Source organism: Protopterus annectens, chromosome 7.part0, assembly GCF_019279795.1.
Source record: "Protopterus annectens isolate FY-2018-M chromosome 7.part0, PAN1.0, whole genome shotgun sequence".
NCBI classification, from domain to species: domain Eukaryota; kingdom Metazoa; phylum Chordata; order Ceratodontiformes; family Protopteridae; genus Protopterus; species Protopterus annectens.
In genome coordinates, this window is record NC_056739.1 from 793,408,775 (window position 1) to 793,430,816 (window position 22,042).

The 22,042-nt window shown below is 40.0% G+C and overlaps 1 protein-coding gene across 1 annotated transcript in view; it reads left to right on the top strand.

The window, feature by feature from the left end:
• Positions 1–22,042, top strand: part of DNAH2 (dynein axonemal heavy chain 2) — a 6,636,854-nt gene that overhangs the window by 2,916,231 nt on the left and 3,698,581 nt on the right. The gene's annotated exons all lie outside the window — the stretch shown is intronic.

Consider the following 22,042-nt stretch of genomic DNA (forward strand, 5'->3'; position numbering starts at 1 on the left):
TCAGTCCAACGTAGTATAGGAGTTGGTTAAGTTCTTTCTTCATGCTGTTTGATTGACTACCATCTTTACTTCCTGTCTGACTTTACTTGAACCTGCAACCTTATGAAAGAAGTACAGTCATGATGAATGGAGTCTGTGCCAGCTATTGACATCTCAGCAGCACTTTTTTTCATATGGCACAACACATTGACTAAATTTCAACTTCACATAGATTAAAGATTTACCAAAATGTACAAAAGTCATAGTTGCAGAACACTACCGGTAATGTTGTATTTTCCTACCTCAAGCTACAGTAACTTTGGGATTAACATATTTGGGAGTGTGTGGGATGTAAAGATACACTGGGAGATGTGCTGTCTTGCAAAAGTTCATGTCGTTTTGAGAATTTCAGTGTTAATATTTGTGCCGTGATGTCAGTCAATGATAAAAATGCAACAAACATCTTACTCTGTTTATTTTAAAGTTAATAAAAAGTAAACTTTTGAGATGAAAATTAAAAAAAATAGCATAATGTGTCTGTACATACTGTGGTGAATTATAAAAAGAAATGTCTTTATTTATTTACATTTGTTTACTGGGAAATTCCAACTGGATACAGGTCCTTTTTCAGTGAAGGCCTGGGGAGAAAAGCTCCACAGAATGTCATGGAAGTACTGAACTGTTTTTGTTACATGGACACTGTTCCACTCAGTATTGTTATCGTTGCATGCATTTGCCAATAGATGGCAGCACATATATAAGAGTAGCACTTAACTTCTAACAAATGACCCCTATCCATCTGTCTTGTTCATTTATTTATTTGCTAACATTTAATTACCATGAAAATTTGACTGGGTGGAAGCCAATTTTCAGCAGAGGGCCCGGGGAGAAAAGCTCTAAATTGTTACAAAACATTTTAAGAACAGTCCAATAAAACCCACCAACCACAGTGAGCACCAAGGTCCTTCCAAACGAATGTTCAACACATACAAAAAACAGCAGGTGGACTCAGAAACGACAGCAAGGCTTGTAGATGAACCCGTCTTTAATTCACAAAAAATAAGGACATAAGTGCTTTCGTAGTACACTACATCATCAGATGTAAATCACATTAACAAAACCCTCCTTAAATACCATTGAAATAAGTCACATGTATCACATCATTTGTAAATTAAAGAGACAAGCACTATAAGCAACAACACTTATAAAAACATGAAAAACTATTAAAAACATTATTTCATACCATAATTAATACACCAATATCTAAAATAATTCATTAAAACAACATTCACATAAGCACACATAAAAACATGTGCAAATAACACTTTAAAGCACTAATACATAACATACCACCTAAAACAATTCATTTCCTCTTAAGGGCTCTAGCCTTGAGTTTAGGTCTCAGTGGAACTCTGTCATTCAGGCCATGCTCAAAATCCCCCCTCATCCTAATTATCCACTTGAACTCCAACTGCTCTGTTTGATTCCAAATCTCTCCCTTTCTATTACTTTCTATAACTTGTCCAATTACTAAAAATTTAAAATAATGTGTTGTATCAGTCTCAGATACATGTTTAGAGAGAGCACTCACTGTATTATTCTTACTTATGTGGTAGTAGTGTTCCCTAATTCTGTCCTTTAATGCTCTATCCGTCTTACCAGTTTAGAATTTTTACATGTGATAGTGTGACAGATAGACAACATGGAGAGTATTGCATGAGGCTTGAACACTGAACCTATAAATTCTACCCAGATCGGGGTGACTAAACACCCCACTACTATCTATATATTTACAAGCTTGGAAATGTCCACACGCTGAGGTACACCCTGCATGTACACTAAACTGTTTCTGCTTGGGGTAGCATAACTGTCTCTTAAGAGAACACATATTTTTATAAACAAACGATGGTCTTACATCAACTTTGTCAGTGATATCACTATCTGTAGTCAAAACTCTCCAATGTTTCTCTATAACTTCCTTGTAAAGTCTGACATCTCTGGAGTAGGACAAACAGACATTCAGTCTACTGTTCCTACCCAATTCTTTTCCAGTTCTATTCTCATACTTCTCTCAAAAATAAGGCCTGGCTCTAGTATCTCTTAACCTAACTACCTGTTCAATGTTTTCATTGATCTCGTGATGTTTGTATCCCCTTGATACTAATGCATCTTTCAGTAGCCCAGTCTGTATGTTAAAGTCAGATTCTCTCACACTTAATCTAGAAGCCCTGAAAGTCTGACTCCTGATCACACTTCTGAAGACATGTGGTGGATGCATACTTTCTTTATACAACAGATGATTGCAATGGCAAGGCTTCTTATGTAACTCTGTATAAGTATGTCCATCAGTATCACAGATTACTCTAACATCTAAAAAATCCACAAAAGAAGTGGATATATTACATGAAAACCTCAAGTAAGAAGTAGTCTCATTCAAATAATTAATAAAATCATGTAACATGGATTCAGTACCATCCCAAATGAGGAAGAGGTCGTCCACAAACCTACGGTAGAATACGACCTGTGCTTTAAATGGTCCCTCACATATAAACCTTTGTTCCCAGACATTCATCATGACATTGGCACATGAAGTGCCCATAGCTATGCCATGTCTTTGCCAATAGTAATGCCCATTAAATAAAAAGACATTATTATTCAAAATACACTCCAATAATGTAGTTTCTGGGTCCACCTGCTGTTTTTTGTATGTGTTGAACATTTTAAGAACAGTAATTTTACAGTTTTCAAAAAATAAAACAAAAGACATCTGCTGATTAAATAATTATAACAAATCAGACATAATATAAAAACATTGGTTAAACATTATTACAAGTTATATGATAGTGGTAAGAAGAGTTGTATATGTTACTTGATGAGGTAGTTCTAACCAATTTAGGCTTTTTTTTTTGCTATACAGTGGAAGGTTCTGAAGGAGATATTTTCTGCAAATTTAGCAACTTTGTTATTGCATTGTTCAAGTTTTAATTTTTGTGAAGCCTGGAGGTTAATAAAGATGGGAGGGCCATAGAGAAGTGTAGGGAGGAGGTAAGTAGTGACAAGTGTAGCTTTAGTTGCGTCTGTGAGAACATTTTTGGTTGTGAAAAGCATCCCTAGTTTTTGATGAGTTTTCTTATGCAATTTTGTATATGCAGGTCGAATGTAAGCTTATCATCCACTATCACCATAAGAATTTGATATGAGAAGTGACTTCATTGGTTGTAATATCGAGAGAGGACTTTAAATTTTGTTTTTTCAAGAAAGAGGGATTTTGGGGGGGGGGGGGAGTAGCATTTTGGTCTTTTTTGGGTTGAGCATGAGTTGTGAGTTAAGAAGCCATGTTTCAGTGGCTCTTAAAGCTTCTTGAGTATTTTTTTCCCCACAGTCAGGTCAAATAATAACTGAAAGCAATCAGTTTATAGCCTGTACAAAGCAATTAACAAAGAGATTCAAAGTAAAACAGGTTTTCTGTCATTTCCCGAGGCAAAATAACTGGCATTTGTGGTATAGTCTTGCTGGTCAAGAAAAAAGGGGACAGTGGCCAACTTAGTAGGAGGTCCTTAGAGTGAACGGACTGTTTCACAGAGACATTCAGTCACAGAGCAGGCATGTATTTGACTGATTAAAGTTAATACACAGCAAGGTTCTTCATCTTAAATGTGCTTAGATTATACAGTGACAAAATTCTGTTAACTTGTAGGAGTAGGCCTTGTGGCTGAGCTCCTGCAGTATCGAAGTCGGATGTAGTGACCACAGGCTGTGCTCTGTGAAGGAAGATAGTGACTGAGTGTTTGCTGACAAGGTTGTGGAAATGTCAGAGCCTGACCAGGCAGCCATTGATTATAATGCTTTCCCTGGACATAGGGCTGGTCTATTTAAGAATGCACATGCTACATGTATCAGCAGTATAGAATAATAGGAGGTGGGAAGAAATTGGAACATCTGGAGAAAGTCCATGTTGTCACAAGGAAGACATGGACTTGCAGGCTGCACTCTGGTCTGAAACTGGAGAATCTTTTCCTTTGAGGCAGCAGCACCGCTCATAGTTTTACTCACTGCATTACTGTGCAGTGAAAATAAATACATAAATAAAAAGTCCCAGCGTACAATAGTAATTTAGTTAAACACACATTTTTTTCTGTGTTGCTTTTTTGCTGCCATGCCTGCTGACCATCACACCTTCCCCCAAATGGAATTAAACCCATTCATTTCTTCATGGTGGGGGTCCTCAATGTGAACTATCTGCAGGTGCTGCCATACAGGTAACTGTGAAGATTGCCTGTGTCATCTCTGGCATCCCAGCTATAAGGACCATTTTAAAATATTTAATGTGAAGTTGTTCTATCTCGCCGTTCATTGTTACTGATGGGTTCTGAGCCGATCCTCAGCTCCGACTCTGCCAACTGCAAAAGCTCAAGGTCTTCAACCAGCTCGAGGCAAACTCCCTATCCCATGATGCACTATGATCTTCCAGCAGATCTCGTTTGCCACTGCAACTTGATCGGACATTCAACGGCTCTGGCCAGTGAATTACTTTATTTTTTCTTAAAAATTATAGCTGTTAAAATATCTTAGTTGCTTATTTAGTCATTTAGATGGATAGAGTGTTTAGTCTATTCTTAGATTATTTAGATAACAGTAGTTAATTATCAGATCCATTTTTTTAGGCCTTCTTTTCTCCCTATCTCAGTTAATTTCATTACTGAGAAATTAGTGGCCGTGTTTTTAGGTCCTTTTTTCTCTTTATCTTGAATATCATATGGAGAGTTTAAATTAGATTATAGCCCTTCTTTTTCACAGGGCACTTAGTGGTCTTTCTAATTAGTGGCTATGTTTTTAGACCCTTTTTATCTTTATCTTGAATATCATGTAGAGAGTGTGTTTATATTAGATTATAGCCCTTCTTTTTCACAGGGCATTTAGTTGTCTTTCTAATATTATAATTAGATGTTAGTGGCCGTCTTTTAAGGCCTTTCTTGTCTTATCTATAGTATTCCTTGTGTGTGGTGTGTGTTATTTGTTAAATCACAGCCCTTCTTTTTATACAGGGCAGATAAATATTTGCATAATTAGCTAATTTTTTTAGAGCCTTTTTTTCTCAAGGCTTTACTAGTTATTTTATGTGTGCATATTATTGTTAGAGCCCTCTTTTTTATAGGGCATTGTTGCTGTGTTTTACTATAGTTAGTATTTGCCTTTGGAAATATGTCTCAGCAGGAGAAGGAAAAAACAAGTCTGGCTTCAAAAAATGTCCAAGATGTGGACAAAAGAGGTCTATAACTGATGATAGTACTAAATGTGTCTACTGTTTGGGTGAGGTACACCTGCAGGAAAGCTGTGCTATATGCCACTCCTTTAGCTCCAGAGTGCTGCATGAGAGAAAAAGAAAACTTATGGATAAGGGTCTGCTAAAATCCTCTTTTCAAGAGTCTCTGGATAAGTCAGACAAGCACTCCAAAAAGGCTTTGGAACTGACAAAAAGTCCATCTACTTCGAAATCAGCTTCTAGTAAAGCTTCGACATCGGTTCCACAGCCTTTGGAACTGACTGCCGTCATGATTAGGAGCCGGTCCTCAACCCTGGAACCGGTATCTCCTACTTTGAAGTCCCCCATATTACAATCGGTGGCTTCATCACATTCTTCATGAGCCTCAAGTAGACTGTCTGATTTGGATGTGGCCCGCTTGGTAAAGAAGCTTCTACAAATACTGACGCTGGCAAAAGTTGTATCAATACCGACCCCGGGGGCTTCAGAGCTGACCTTAGTTCCTCCAACATCTTCTGTTCCTCCTCCAATCTCCATGAAAGTTTCAGAGCCGGAGAGGGTGGAACTGATGATTGTGGATCCCCTCGAGCCCAACACCTACTCTAGGTTTTTCGGCCCTGACTGCACTGTCTTTGGCACTGACCGAAGGATCTTGGGGCTGACACTTACCGGTCTGGTCCAGGGAGGATAGTAGGATCAACTTGTTGGTGCTGACTTTACCTCTCAGGAATTAGGCTTGAGTGAGTTTGGCCCCGACCTCTGGCTCAGAGCCCACTGTACTGGTGCAGACAGTTTCCATCGAATCTTCGGATCCGAGGGATTACTCTCATCGGGACCGAGGGGCCTTTGAGGCTATGAGTAGGGCTGTGTCCACCCCGATGACCACTCCATCAGTTCAAGCAGCTCCCTCCCTGAAAGCATCAGTGTCCACCTCTTCATCACATGCTCCTTTGAAGCGTAGAGATCCTGACCCTCAGGAAGCCCCATTGGGTGAGCCATTTTCTTCCAAGACCTCTCCAGAAGGTCCCACTGAAGAAGTACCTAGGAAGAGACTTTGCAGGAGGAAGCATCTGGACTTCCCACAGGAGTCAGTCACTTCGGATACTGACTTGGATGAGTCAGAAGGGTCCCCATGGTCCCCCCTCAGAAGATATCTCCTTTGCAGATATCTTAGAAATTCTTAAACAGAGGGTTGGCTGGAAATCCCTTAACCCTTCTGATGATGAGTCAGTCCTCCTGAAGACTTTTGGGTCTCAACCCTCCACCTCTTGGCTGTCTCCATCCTTTGATGAGTTGCTTGAATTACTCACTCAAAGGGCATGGGAGTCCCCAGACACCATGGAGCCTGTACCCAGGAGGGCTAACACATTTATAACTATCCCTCAAGACAGACCTTACTTTACTAAAGGAGTACCTGTTGATGCTATGTTGGTGGCAGCAGCCACCAAGAAGGAATTATCAGAGATGTCTTCATCTGTTCGTCCTCCTAATAGAGAATCCAGGATTATAGACAGATATGGGAAGCGTATGTTTAGTTCGGCGGGCTTCATCCTTTGATTGCTGAACTACCTCACACATTTTACTAGATTACAAAGGGATCTCCTGAAGGAGCTAGGAGACACCCTGCAGGGTTCAATAGCTGCGGGGGTTCAGACAAGATAACTTCCAACTCTCCACTCTTAATTTGATAGTGAACTCCCCCATGCGTCTTGTCATATGCATTTGATGGTATGAGCAGAGCAGCGGTTTGTGGAACCCTTTAAGTCTTCTTTCATCAACACCCCCATTGACGGTTCGTCCCTTTTCGGACCTAAGGTAAAGGAAACGCTTACCAGGAGTGAAAAAGATGGAAAGACCCTGTCTGCCGTCAGAGTACGTAGAATTCAAGTGTAAACGAAATATCTACACATACAGACCACACACTTGAAGGAAATCAGGCTCAGCTCCTGGAAACACCAAACTCTCTAATAATCCACAAGGAGACAAATGACTTTAACGCTAACAATCGTAATACGTTTTCGATTCGTACTCTTCATCAGAAAATAGAAATCAAGTAAAATTACAACAGGGACAACTCCTTTTATACCCAGAATTCTACAATAATTAATTATAATTGATTCATTAACCAATTAACCCTTAAAAAAGCCCCTTAATACTCATACTCTCACATAAAACATAATGTTACAAACTTAATTCACTCTATGAGCCACTTACTTAAAAACATATTACATGCATATCTTGCTCAAATAACTTTAAAACACTGAATGTGCCTGATAATATATGAATAAATAAATATACTTGTAAATATATAATTGTACAATTACATCTTTCAACCTTTTAACTTCATCTTAGTACTTTTTGGCGCCATCTGGTGTTGCAAGTGACATATAACTGTATAGAAACATACAGCAATACTCATTAAATATAATACATGAACTACCTTATATATTTATACCTAATAGGTGTAAAATAAAATATAAAATTCATTAATGACTTGCATATCATATACTACTACTTAGAAACTATATGAATTAATGAATTAATGCAATGTAAAATACATATATCTAAAATTTAAAATTCAATATAGAATTGAATTAATTAATCGAGAAAAATGTGAATCAATTATGGCGAAACAAAATAACAAGATAAAATAATCATATCTTATGATTTGATGTGATATAACCATACATATACATATATGAAAATGTACATAATTAAATAAGCATATAAATGTTTAAATGAAATAGTAATAATTGAACACTGAATTGAGTGGTATTGCATTAAATATGCCATATTAATTTAATATGGTCTACTATAATACTACAATGTAATTGTAATTGTACAACTATATATTTACAAGTATATTTATTTATTTATACATCATCAAGCACATCAGTGTTTTAAAGTTATTTTAGCAAGATATGTATGTAATATGTTTTTAAGTTAGTGGCTCATAGAGTGAATTAAGTCTATAATATTATATTTTGTATGAGAGTATGAGTATTAAGGGCTTTTTAAGGGTTAATTGGTTAATGAATCAATTATAATTAATTATTGTAGAATTCTGGGTATAAAAGGAGTTGTCCCTGTTGTAATTTTACTTGATTACTATTTTCTGATGAAGACTACGAATCGAAAACGTATTACGATTGTTAGCGTTAAAGTCATTTGTCTCCTTGTGGATTATTAAAGAGTTTGGTGTTTCCAGGAGCTGAGCCTGATTTCCTTCAAGTGTGTGGTCTATATGTATGGTTCCATAAATCTCAAGGATCTTTCCAGAACACCCGTGGTGAAACCCCCTCTAGAGGCAGATGAGGGGGTTATAATGGAAGATGTCGCCCACACAGGGTGTCTGCAGAACAAGGATGACAGAGATCAGTTCTTTCGCAAGCCCTATCAGTGCTCCTGAAAGGAGGATTGAGTGTTCATCTCTGGAGGCAGTTGGGGGACCCCTATCTTTGTACCTAGACACCTGGCTAAAAATAAAAAAAACAGCTGGGTACAAAGCATAATATTCAGAGGATACTCAACTCCCTTTGCCACTCCACCCCCTCTAGTAAAGAAAATCCCAGATGTTTCACCCAGTCACAGGGACCAAGCAGCCTTAGAGGTACAAAGGTTGCTGGATAAAAGAGTCATCCAACCAGTCCCAGCAGACCAGAGAGGATCTGGAACTTACTCATGGTTTTTTTTTAGTTCCAAAGAAAACAGGGGATTGGAGACCTATTCTGGACCTAAGCAGATTAAACAAGTTAGTAAAAAAGAAGTAGTTCCGGATGGTCACGCTTCAGTCAATACTTCCATTTCTGGGAAAAGACAATTGGATGTGCTCTATAGATCTTCAGGATGCATACTACCACATAAAAATGGACTGACCATCCGGGGATCATCTACGCTTTTGGCTGGGAGCCAGCCATTATCAGTTTCGTGCACTGCCCTTTGGTCTCACTACAGCCCCCAGAGTGTTCACCAAATGTATGGCAGTAGTCACCGCTCACCTGAGATGGTTGGGATTCCAAGTGTTTCCATATCTAGACTGGCTCCTCACTGCCACCACCAAGCATCAACTTATTCAGGTGAGGGACACAACCTTAACTGTCTGAAATCAGTTGGGAATTACCATCAACTCAGAAAAATCTGCCTTATCGCCATCGCAACAGACCATCTTTTTCTGTTTCCAAAAAAAAAGACCCAGTCTCAATGGTACTCAAATTGCTAGGATCGATGGTCGCAGCAATCATTGCCATTCCCCTCACTCGAATGCACATGCGAGTTCTACAATGGCTTCTGTTCTCTCAATGATCCTTCCAGGAACTTCCAATGTCACACCAAATTATCATAATGAATACCTGCAAGAAGGACCTTTGATGGTGGCTGACATCTCAATATGTAACTTGCGACCGTCCATTCATTCTACCCAATCCCATAGCCATGGTGACCACGGACACTGTGGTGGGGGGGTATTATCAAGGAAGAACAGCCCTAGTCACATAGAAGAAACACGAGGCTCTTTAGCATATAAATGTTCTGGAGATGAGACCGGTACTTCTAGTATTGCAGTCCTTTCAAGACTCTCTACCTCTGGGAAAAATTGCAGTTCAGACAGACAACATGCCAGTGGTGTGGTACATAAACAAGGAGGAACCAAATCTTACCCCCTGTGTTGAGATGCTACAAGAGTATGGCAGTGGGCAATCTCCTCCCAGCGCTTTCTGATAGCAATGCACATCCTGGGGAAATCCAATGTGATAGCAGACAAGCTAAGCAGGGCAATTCTGCTGCCTCACAAGTGGTCCCTAAAGAAACAAGCAGCGGAACGGATATTCCACAGGTGGGGCCAGCCTTGCTGCGATCTCTTTGCAACCCCAACAAACACGAAATGCAGCAGCTACTTTGCCCTGATTCCCCCACCAGGAGATGCCCCAAGTGATGCACTGGTGCACAATTGACCCCTTGGTCTCTTTTATGCCTTTCCTCCCTTCCCTCTGATTCCCAAAGTATTATAGAAAGCAAAATTTCTGAGAAGGACCATGATCTTAATAGCCCCTTACTGGCCTTGACAAATTTGGTTTCCCTACCTCCAGCTTCATCTCTTGGAAGAGCCCTGGATCCTGGACCCAGTTCCGGATTTGTTGATCCATTCATCGGGGGGCTTTTCATCCTTCTCCTCATTCCCTCAAACTGACAGCTTGGCTTCTGCAATTCCCACAATAGTCAGGATCTATAACCTCTCGGCTGAGGCCCAGCATGTTATAACATCCTCTCATAAATCATCCACCAGAAAGTTATAGCTTAGCAAATGGAAGAGATTTTCTTTATGGGCATCGCAAAATGATGTTGATCCTTATCTAGCTCCGATCCCATCTATATTGGAATTTCTAAATAAACTTTTCAACAAAGGAGCTGCTGCAGCTACCATTAGAGTTCAATTAGCAGCAATCTCAAACTTTTATCTTTGCTTCCAAGGCTCCAATGTCATGTCACATCAATTTGCTAAAGCCTTTCTTAAAGGTACCATTCATTTGAGGCCACCAATCAGAGCTCCAGTCGTGCCATGGAATCTAAATTTTGTTCTCTCCAGAATCGTATTACCTCCTTTCGAACCAGCCTCTTCCTGTCCTTTGAAATTCCTTTTATGGAAGACTATATTTTTGATAGCCATTACTTCTGCTCGGAGGATTTCTGAGTTGCAGGCCTTGACCATCAAACCTCCTTATCTGATTTTCCATAATGATAGAGTTTCGCTCAGAACTAATCCATCCTTTTTACCAAAAGTTTGTTCAGAGACTAATCTTAATCAATCCATTGAGTTGCCCATTTTCTTTCCTCAGTACGCAAAAAGGATGGAACACATGCTGCACAAACTTGATCTTCAGAGACAACTTCGATTTTATCTAGCTAGAACTAAACAATTCAGATCAATGGATCATCTCTTTGCTTCCTTTTCAGAGTTAAGGGTGCCCCAGTGAAAAAAGTAACCTTGTTAAGATGGCTGTCAGATTGCATTTCCTTCATTTATAGTTCAGAGAATGCTCCCTTACAACGGAAAATATTGGCCCACTCTTCTAGAGCTGTTTCAACCTCATTAGCCTTTTCTGCAAAGTTACCATTAGATTCTATTTGTGCAGGAGCTACCTGGTCAAGACCTCATACTTTTATTACCCATTACAAAGTAGACAAGGCCTCCAGGGGCAGGACCTCCTTTAGTTCCACAGTTCTGAGGAATATTCTCCCGTGAGCCACCCAAGAAGATGGTGCTTGGGATGCTACCCATCAGTAAGAATGAATGGTGAGCTGGAACACCTTCACATAAAGAAGTTATGTACTCACCATAACGTTCCATGTGAGTTGTTCATCTCGCCTTCATTCTTACGTCCCACCCTCCAACCTCCATCCAGTCTACTTCAGGTCCGTCACCTTTCGTATATGGTGCATTGTCTCTTATCTAGCTCTCTGAGTGGCATATTTATACTACTAGGTAGTCAGTTGGCAGTAAACAAGATCTGAAGGAAGATCAGGGTGCATCATGGGATAGGGAGTTGGCCTCAAGCTGGTTGAAGACCTCAAGCTTTTGCAGTTAGCCGAGTTGGAGCCGAGGATCAGCTCTGAACCCATCAGTAAGAATGAAGGCGAGATGAACAACTCACATGGAACGTTATGGTGAGTACATAACTTCTTTTTATGGCCTAATCCCCACACTGGTGCTGAAGTGAATACCTATGTCACTGTACAGATTGCCTCTGCCCATTTATCAGTACATGTGTGCTCTTCCACATCCACTGACAAGGGCTGCTATCATCACTGACTTCTACCCTACACTGGCTTCCCACATATTATAAAGTCTCTGCTGTTCTCCATTAAATTTATCCTCAGACCAACAGTGTGAAAGCAAGGTGGGAGCCGTTCCCCGAAGGATAAGTGCACCCCATTATCCCTGCTTTCACCGTTAAACACCTGAGCTGCTAAACAAACTTAGGTTACATGGGTCATAGTAAGAGTTTGGTTTATGTGCATTACCTGTGCAGGCTAAAACACATTACTTTAGAAAATTATCTTCTCTTTAAAAATGTCTTTGTCACATTTGTAGTAAATCCTGTTTGTGTTATTACTAATGCAGGTTTATTCACTGCTAGCTTTGTTTGGTCACTCAGAATTTTTCCTCCTGACCAATATGCATTAGCAAAAAAAAAAAAAAAAAAAATTCCAAAACATGCATGTGCAAAGCAGGTCTGTGTTAGTCTGTCGAAAATAGAAACCCTTGAATGGCTAAATATCGTACATAAATCAGCAATACAGAACACTACCAAACGTGTAATTTAGAAAATAAATTCATTGAATGGCCATAGTTGGCTAACATCATAAATGCAACAAAATTAGGTGGGCGGGGGCTGCACCCTCCCAAGTATATATACCAACTCCAAGATTGCACTACAGTGGAGATAGGGCAAATTTCAAAGGTTTCAGTCACTTACCTTATGCATCGCTTTACTTCCTGGTTGTTTGCCAACTATGACCATTTGATGAATTTATTTTTGAAGTTACTAGTGGGGTCTGGTTTTATTGGCCTGAATGTACCCATAAAGCCATAAAAAAATCAAAAGTCATGGGCATTCAGAAGCTATGTAGCTGAGAAACTGTATGTCCTTAAGTAGGATCCAGTTGAATATATCCCGTGTACCTCCATTACAGGTCTAAGGTATCACACAGTGAAAACTCTTCCTTGGATGGCTTTTTCTTGCAGTTTTTAACTGAATTCTTTGAAGAACTTAAGATGTTTCTGATATTGTTCCCACCTCTGTTGTATACTCTGCACCGGCTGTATTCCTCTCCTGTGAGTTGCCTCTGCTTTGTCAGTAATAGCTAAGTAGTCACAATAGAATAAGTTATATCTGACTTTAAGTTTTGAGTTTGTCTTTATTATGAATGGAGTTCTTTATTTAAAATGCATGCAGCTGATATGACATCAGGAGACCTCTTGCCACATCTTGAGTGCATCATTTCATTAGTATGACCGCCTTTCCCTAACTGCACTTGCAGAAGTATGCAGTATGACTGCTCTACAGTGGGGACTGGTCTGAGTCAAGTGCGTTGGAATAAACCATTGTATACAGTGAAAAATTCATATGTAAGGGTTAACACTGGACACTATACCTGTTCACCACAAAAAAATATGCATGAGCAGTCATACACAGTAAAGCTGTTGCAAAACTTGAAGTTACGCTAGAAGTGAGCTTGTTCTTAATTCATAAAGTTCTCAGTTACATTGGCTACCTCTTGATATCTCAGAAGCCTGGTGTATGATTGCTTATATGTAGTCCTCTTTACCTAACTAAAGAAAGTATGGATCAGAAAATAAAATGTAATTCTTTTCTACTGAATCAATGAATGAGCAAAGGATTTTGTTTACAATCAGTTCAGAAAAGTATCAAGTGACAATTTCAGTGTACTTAACCTCCATACAGTTTTGTTGAGTAGAACATTTGGCTATAATCCTGTCATTTGAATTTGAACTTTCATGAGATGTTCGAGCGGGTCTACTTTACATGATCAAACTTTCAGATGTTCGAATTTCATATGGCCGAGACCATATGATCGAACATTTAAAAGTTTGAACATGTAAAAAAATAAATAAAACAAACAAACAAAAAACTACACGTTCCTAGCAGGGGGCAAGCCCCCCTGCACCTCCCACCCCCCCCCTATTTAAATATACCAACTCCGAGATCGCACTACATTGCGGAAAAGGGAAATCTTCCCATTCCATGCTGTATGGAGATCTCCATTCAGACCGTTCAAACTTTTAAAAGTTCAATCATATGGTCTCGGCCATATGAAAGTCGATCTTTTAAAAGTTCGATCTGAAGTGGACCCGATCGAGCATATTTTGGAAAATCTGAATAGTGTCCATGCAGCATGTATTGAAACATTTAATTCTAGTAGTCTTTGGCCTCACATGAGATTTGAGTGTAGTGCAGAACCCATAGTTTTACCAATATTAACATTTCATGTTGCGTCACACAAACAGTACTGCTGCATATATAGGCAAAAGGAAAAAGCAAAGGAGAAGCTCTGTGCTAAAGACAAGGAATCAAAGAAACAGAGTGCATATTCCTCTCCTCTCTTCTGTCCAGACCTAAAAATCCCAAGCCCTTTATTGGTTCCAACTCGGACTTTAACATTAGAATCAGTACCCATTTATGCGGACCTCTTTATGGGCTACTTTGAGGCACATTTGATCTATGATGTCAGTCATAATTTATTTCTGGACAATATGGATATTTGGAGACAATATCTGGATGACTGCTGTTTGGTGTGGAGGAGGGATGTCAGTTATTTGATGGAATTTGTTGAATACCTTAATGAGAACAAATGGGGGATACATTTTACACTCAATCATGACCCTTTTTTTGCTTTCTTGATATTTTTGGTTTGGTCCGTGCACCTTGTCCTACGCGTGTGGTTTTTGGGACATTCCTATCACCCATTACCAATAGTTCAAAAGATAGATAAATGAAATGAAGACAAAAGTAGCAATGATCATTGAAATCACCACACACAGTGACTACAGTCTCTTGCATACAGAGAGACACAAAGTCCTAAAATATCAGGATGTTTTGGCAGAAACGAGAGCAATGTGGAAGAAAGATATTTAGTCAGTTCCAATAGTAGTAGAAGCAACGGGTCTTATAAAACAGAAACTACAATCGTATTTAGATATGTTACAAATACATGTAAACCCATACGAATTGCAAGGGGAATCATTATTGGGCACATTGCAGGTGCTGTGAAGAGCACTTCTGGCTGACATCAAAGATTGAAACAATGCTAATTTCATGAACTGTAACTGTACTTAGACTTAAGAATGGAGTCCATTCCTGTCATTGTATTGGAAACTCAAAAGACTTGGAGAAATTAAAAAAAAAGGAAATATGGACTGCACTGTGACCCTCTAGAATTTGGTCAGTTTGACACAAAAGTTTAATTGTTTATGTCCATGACGGGTCTGAGGTCCTTGTTCCTTTTCGGCATTAAAAAGAATGTTGAGCAGACCCTGTATTCCCTCTGGTCTGGAGGGACCTTCTGGATGACTCCTTTATGAAGCAGCATTTCAATTTTGGCTACTGCTGCCCTCCGCTGATAGGCTGGAATATCAGAGAGGATTTCCATTTTGTTAATGGAATGGCCAAAAAGGGAATAAAATAACCATTGGAACCCACTCAACACCCATCCATCTGATGTGATGGCTTTCCAGTCTTTTAGATGAAGAGTAACTCAACACCAGACTGCCTCCAGAGTGCAGCATTCAGGAAAACGTTTAGAAACATTGAAAAGACTGGTCAGAGAAGGGCCTTGATTCTGTGGTCCACTCCTGCCACATTGGCAGCATCCATTAAAGTTATTCCCTCTGCCTTGGGTGCATCTCCGTCACTAGCTGTCTCCTGGGAAAAGGGCTAGGATTTATAGCAGAACATTTTCTTTCCTCAATGTTGATTCCTGGAGAAGGTCCTCTGGGGTGTAGAAAAAGTAACTCCCATGGTAGAGAGGGTTTTCCCCATCTTGCTCAATCCTAGTCAGAGTTTCCTTATATTTGGATCCAAACAAGATGGAGCCATCAAAGGGAGTGGTAGGAAAGATGCCTTAAAGCACTCCGCAATGTTACACAAGCAATCCAGGTGTATCAGTGGGTAGCACTGCCGGTGCCTGCTATAAAAGCTGAACCATCAACTGCATTAGAATTCAGCATCATGGAGACATTGCCAGAAGACATCACAGTGGGCAGCCAAGACTCCAGTGATTCACAAACCTTCAGAGACTGCAAAGATGCCACAGACTTTGACACCTTAGTAACTAGGTCTCACAGTAGTTTTGTCAAATGTGCCACTTCATTCAAGATACAAAGATCAAATATGGCTAATGCAAACATACCCTTACCCAAGCCTGTTTGGGGGGTGGATAAAGGCCCCTCCTCCAGGATATCCTTTTTTGTGGTCACAGCAACAACAGCAATGTCATCTGCTCTATCCTTGCTGCCTTTAGGACAGACTAGAACTTTTTCTGTCTTACATAGTATCTATTCCACTGAGTCCAGTTTTCTCCAAGTCTTCTGAGATACCAGGTCAACAAGGGTTTCCAGAATACCACCCAAGATTTAGATGGGCCCACTCTAAATGCCCTGTGAAAGACTGAGTCCTCCAGGGAAGGGATTTCTGTGGACGATCTCCCATGTCACTGCATTAATTCCAGTGGCTCACCAAAAGAGGCATTCTCACAGGGGCGTTTGGGTCCCTTCACCTTCACAGAGATTGGAATCCTCGGTGAGGGACTCTTCAGGGAGTCCACATGCTTCCTCTTGCATTGCAGTCTTTCTGTGCATCTCTTATGGAGGTAACACTGGTGACACAGAGGCCATAGTGAAGCCCCTGAGGTGGAGCTGGTTGAGCATAGTCGATTCAGGCTGTCCCAGGGATCACTTATGAGAAGCAGAGACACAAGAGGAAACAGGGGATTGGGAGGGATCTGGTGCCAAAGATCCCCTTGCTGAGGGAGAAAGTAACATATCAGCAACACTGAATGCTGACGCTGAAAGTAGGGTGAGAGGAACAAGAGGCCCTTCAATCTTCCAATCCTGGAGATGCCCTTGTATCCCCCACCAGTTGGGTCATATTAGACACAGAGACTGGAGCCGAGTTACTGAGAGCCAAAGTGCCCAAGGGAAGGGAAGGAATGGAAACTCCTGACCCTGAATACTTGGCTCTGATCTCTTGGAGCTGGGATGTCTAAGACTCACTACTGCCAAAGCTGACCATGGTGTTCGCACCAATGTGTTAGTAAAATGAAGCAGTGGCAGATCAGAGGACAACAGAGCTTAAGGAAGGTCTGAAGGAGGGTGTCTTACCTGAATGAACAAAACCATGAGCTGACAGAGTAAACTTCACCTCTAGGAGTCAAGGGAGAGGGAATGATCCCCAATTCTGTCTCTTTAGAAAGGATCTTAAAAACTGTTCCAGATACAATTCCTTAATGCTCCTAGAACATCTCACCAGTCTGGTTGGAGCTGTAGTTCAAGGATTCTGGTGCCAAAAAAGAAGACTCCTGGATAAGAAATAGGAAGGCTGTTAGACTCAAATGAGAGAAGGCTCCGGGGAGGATGCAACCAGTGAAATAAGGTAAAAAAAGGGAGAAAGTTCAGCCAGACACTGGAGCAGCCAAGAGCTAGGTGCTCAGAATAACTCGCTCTACAGAGCTGGGTGGATCCATGCAAAAAGAAAATGCCAGATCCAAAGTACTGATTCTCAACCATGATTATAAGCAAATCAATTTTTTGGATGTACTCATTACCCGCCAGTCTTATCATACACTTCATACTCAAGTGTATAGGAAATTCTCCCAATTTAACAGTTTATTACATGCTTCGAGCCACCACTCCCGACACATTATCCAGAACATCCCCAAGTCTCAATTTCTGCATATTAAACGTATATGTTATTTGGAGGAAGCCTATAGCAACAGCCAACAGGACCTCACTCATAGATTCTTGAATAGGGGTTATCAACAAGAATATATTGATAAGGCCAGCTCCTTTGCCACAAAACAGGACAGGAACGCATTGTTAACTTATAGCCATAGGGACAAGGGAAACTGCATGGCTAATGTACATGATATCCGATTGGTTACCACATTTGGCAGTAACACCTCCCATTTTAGGAACATCATTCAGTATCATTGGGACATTCTATTAACCAATGAACATTTAGCTGAAATACTACCCTCAAGATGCCTTTTTTCCTATAGAAGAGGCCGTATGATAAATTCATATTTTACCCATTACATATATCCACATCCTATACCTGCTGAACAGACTACCTTGTTTGGGGACAAGTTAGTGGGTAGCTATCCCTGTGGACACTGCAGTTTTTGTATCTATATAAATAAAATATACTATAAGAGTAAGTGTTATCACAGTCCAAATGCTCCTGTTACTAATAAAATAAATAAATGATCCAAAAGAGAAGCACAGAAGCAAACCAAGGCTGACAACAAAAATCAGCATAAATCCAGCAGTCACAGAGGCTTATTCAAGCAGCAGAAATAAATGCTAGTTCAAACAATGACTGAATCTGTGCCAAACATACCTCTCAACCTGGAAGCATCAAAAATCTGGATAAGGGCCATGAAAAATAGGTACAAATCTGTACGCTGATTAACATCCAATTTGCATACATAGTTACATAACCCCACCCACACCAATGGAATTGTGGGATACCAACTTTCGAACACAAACTGAAGAACAGACAACCAAAATATGGCACCAGAGGCCCCCTGCAGCCATTCCAGTGTCCCAATACCTGGCTATTTCACCCCATTTACCATAAACACTAAATGTGTGCATACTGCTTTACTTCTACAATGATTTTTGGATTTTATTTTTACATTTTGCAGCACATCAATGCACAAACGCTAACAGACATCTGATAAAGTAATACTGTCTCACAATGAAAATAGACTTGGCATTAAAACTTCTCTGCCCTTGAAACTCCCAGTCATTGAAACCTGCACCATATCCAAAGAAAATGCATCTGGCCAGTGGTGGATAAAGATTACCTTTGGGCTGTTTTCAAATCATTGGCCCCTTGCACACAAAACAAGAAACATATGTGTTCTTTTCTTTGATACACCTTCCTGACTTTATTAAGTTATTCTCGCTCTTTCGGCTTTTCCCAGTTAGGGTTCGCCACAGTGGATCACCTTGTCTGCTCATGACTGGCAGTGGAGTTTTACTGTATCGAGTTGCCAGCCTGGCACCCAACCTTCCACAGAAGGCACACACATGCAAGCACTCATGCCAAGGGCCAATTTTAGCATTTCCAATCCACTTGCAGCATGTCTTTGGGGATGTGGGAGGCAACCGGAGGAAACCCACAACCACAAGGACGACATGCAAACTCCGCACAGAAGACACCCCAGCCGATATTCCTTGTATAATACAGAACACTTGTTAGACAGAGCACATTTTAAATTTATTGCTTGAATGAACATTTTTCCAGTAGGCTGTACTGTAGGCAAAGAAAACGTATGAACCAATAATTACAAAACTGCCCAATTCAGAACATTTCCGTCATAAAAGTCTAATTCCACACCCAAACAGAATGACAGTAGTGTGTAAGCCATAGGCAGCTTGCACAGCTTCTCGCACTTCTTTTCAATTTCAGGTTTTTTTTGGGGGGGCAAAAGGTAAAAAAACAGGGACACATTTTAAACATTGCTTGTATAATTTTGGAAAGTTACTAGAATAAAATGTTGTGTTACCACCATGCATGTTACTGGCAAGTCTTGAATCTAGAACACTATACACTACTGTCAGTGCAACATACCACTACGCTAAATCACCAGTTTGAAAAAATAGGAAGACTGAAACTTAATGGCTATCATTTAGTGAATTCAGTTCTCACTTCTCACCATAGCTCTCAACCTCTTAGCACAAAAAACCTGGGCAAACAAAGCCAATAATAGAGTAATACACATTCATTCTCACCTCTCACCATAGCTCTCAACTCTTAGAACAAAAAACCTGGACAAACAAAGCCAATATGGGGGAATAAAAATTCTGTTGTCCATAGCTCTCAACTCATAGCAGAAAAATCTGGGCAAAGCTGAGAAATGGTGGTGGCTAGGGACTTTAGGTTCTTTACAGGGTTTGAGCCTAAATACCTCTAGCCACCAGGTTACATTGGGGGCATACACACACACACACACACACACACACACACACACACACACACACACACACACACACACGCGCGCACACCCTACAGCATATCTTTTTCATGTGGAAGAAAACTGGAGTACCCAGAAAAATAGATTTCAATTTTAAGAAATGGATTTGGCCTTCTTTTTTTTTTCATTTAGCAAGGTATTACCAATAGATAACCATATACTTTGATTATTCTCTGCAAGCCACTTATCAGATCAGTAGCAAAGTCATATGTTTTTTTAGTAAACAAATCTTTTATCTGCAGAGTTTGTAAGGGTATTATGCCAACAAAATAAATGAGGCAAAGGAATTAGGTCACAAATATCATTTAAATATCACATTTACTGTTTTGGGTAATTTACTTGTTATTTAGGAAAGGCTGTTATTTAGCCTTTTCAATTATATTTTGATTTATTCTATGATGCACTTATGGCAAACATCAAGGCTGGCAATTTTCTGTTATTGCTAATTACTTGCATAAAAAGGAAAAATTCCTTACCTAGGCAGCAAAGCCAGCAGTTCTTCTGTCCGGCAGCATTCCTCTCGGCAGTTCAACAAAAGTCCCTCTCTTGGCAGCAAAGCCAGCCCAGCAGTTCTTCCATCCGGAAATGGCAGCAAAAGCAAAGTCCCTCTCTAATGAAAACACTACATTCTCAAAAGCTAGCAGTGCCCAGCAGCCTAGCGCCTCTCAAAGTCCCTCTCTCGAGTCTCGTTCTTCCGTCCAAAAATGGCAGCATTCTCAAAAGCCAGCACCTCCCTCGAAGTCAGCAGCATTCTCAAAAGCCAGCACCTCCCTCGGCAGCATATGCAAAACCAGCCAGCCAGGATTCTTCTTTCTCGGCAGCAAAGCACAGAAACTGCCGTTAGTGCTGCTGCTGTTAAATTCCCGCCTGCTCGTAGCTAGCCGGAAATGATGACGTGAGCTCCTTGAGCTCAATTCCGACTGACTGGTAGCGCTGATGGTGCTGACGTCATCACACGCGTGATGACGCCGCTCCGACAGCGCAAAAATTCAAAAAAATAAATAAATAAAAGCAAAAAAAATCGGAAATGAAGGGTGCCACTCGGGAATCGTGGCACCCCTTCATTTGGACCCCAAAACTCGGTAAAAATCGAGTAATTCGGGACAGTTGGGAGCACTGGTGCCAAAGACAAGTAAAATCCAAGCTGTTTTATTGGTGTAAGCGCTTTCACCCTGTAAGGGCTTTGTCTAACCATAAGAAACAAACACTGAATAAAATCAAGTCACATTTTATAAGGAAATAGGGCTGACATCACTTCCTGTTCCTGATTAAAACTTTTCAGAATGCAAAAATAATATATGTCTATAAAATATGTATACAGAAAACTATATATATATATATATATATATATATATATATATATAAACAATATATATATATATATATATATATATATATATATATATATTTATTTATATATATATATATATAAATATACATCTGTGTATAAAGGCAAATATAAAACATTTATTAACATTCTAAAATATGTATGTTTATCTCACAGTGAGTCTCCTATTCTTAAGAACAGGTTTCAACGGAATTTTGTCATTCAGACCTGGTCTCCGGTCTGCTCTAAGTCTGATAATCCATTTTAATTCCAGTGTTTCAGTGTAATTGCATATATCCCCTCCCCTAACACTGGGTTCATTGATTTGTATAACTAAAAATACAAATGAATGTGTATTGTCACTGTCTATAATGTGTTTAGAAAGTGCACTGCGTGGAGACAGTGTACGAATGTGATAAAGGTGTTCCCTTATTCTGTCTCGTAGGTGTCTGTCTGTCTTGCCTACGTAGAATGCTTGACAAGCAGTGCACTTAGCTAAACAAATGACATGTGATGTATTGCAATTAGCACTGAGTTGAAACCTGAAACAATAGGAAGTAACTGAGTGAATAAACTGGGAGCTGGTATCTGCAAATTTGCAAAAATTACAACAATTACACGGAAAATGTCCCACAATATTGTTCAAACACTCATTAGGCTGTGTAGATAGGCGAGGGTAACAAAGTAATCTATGTAGG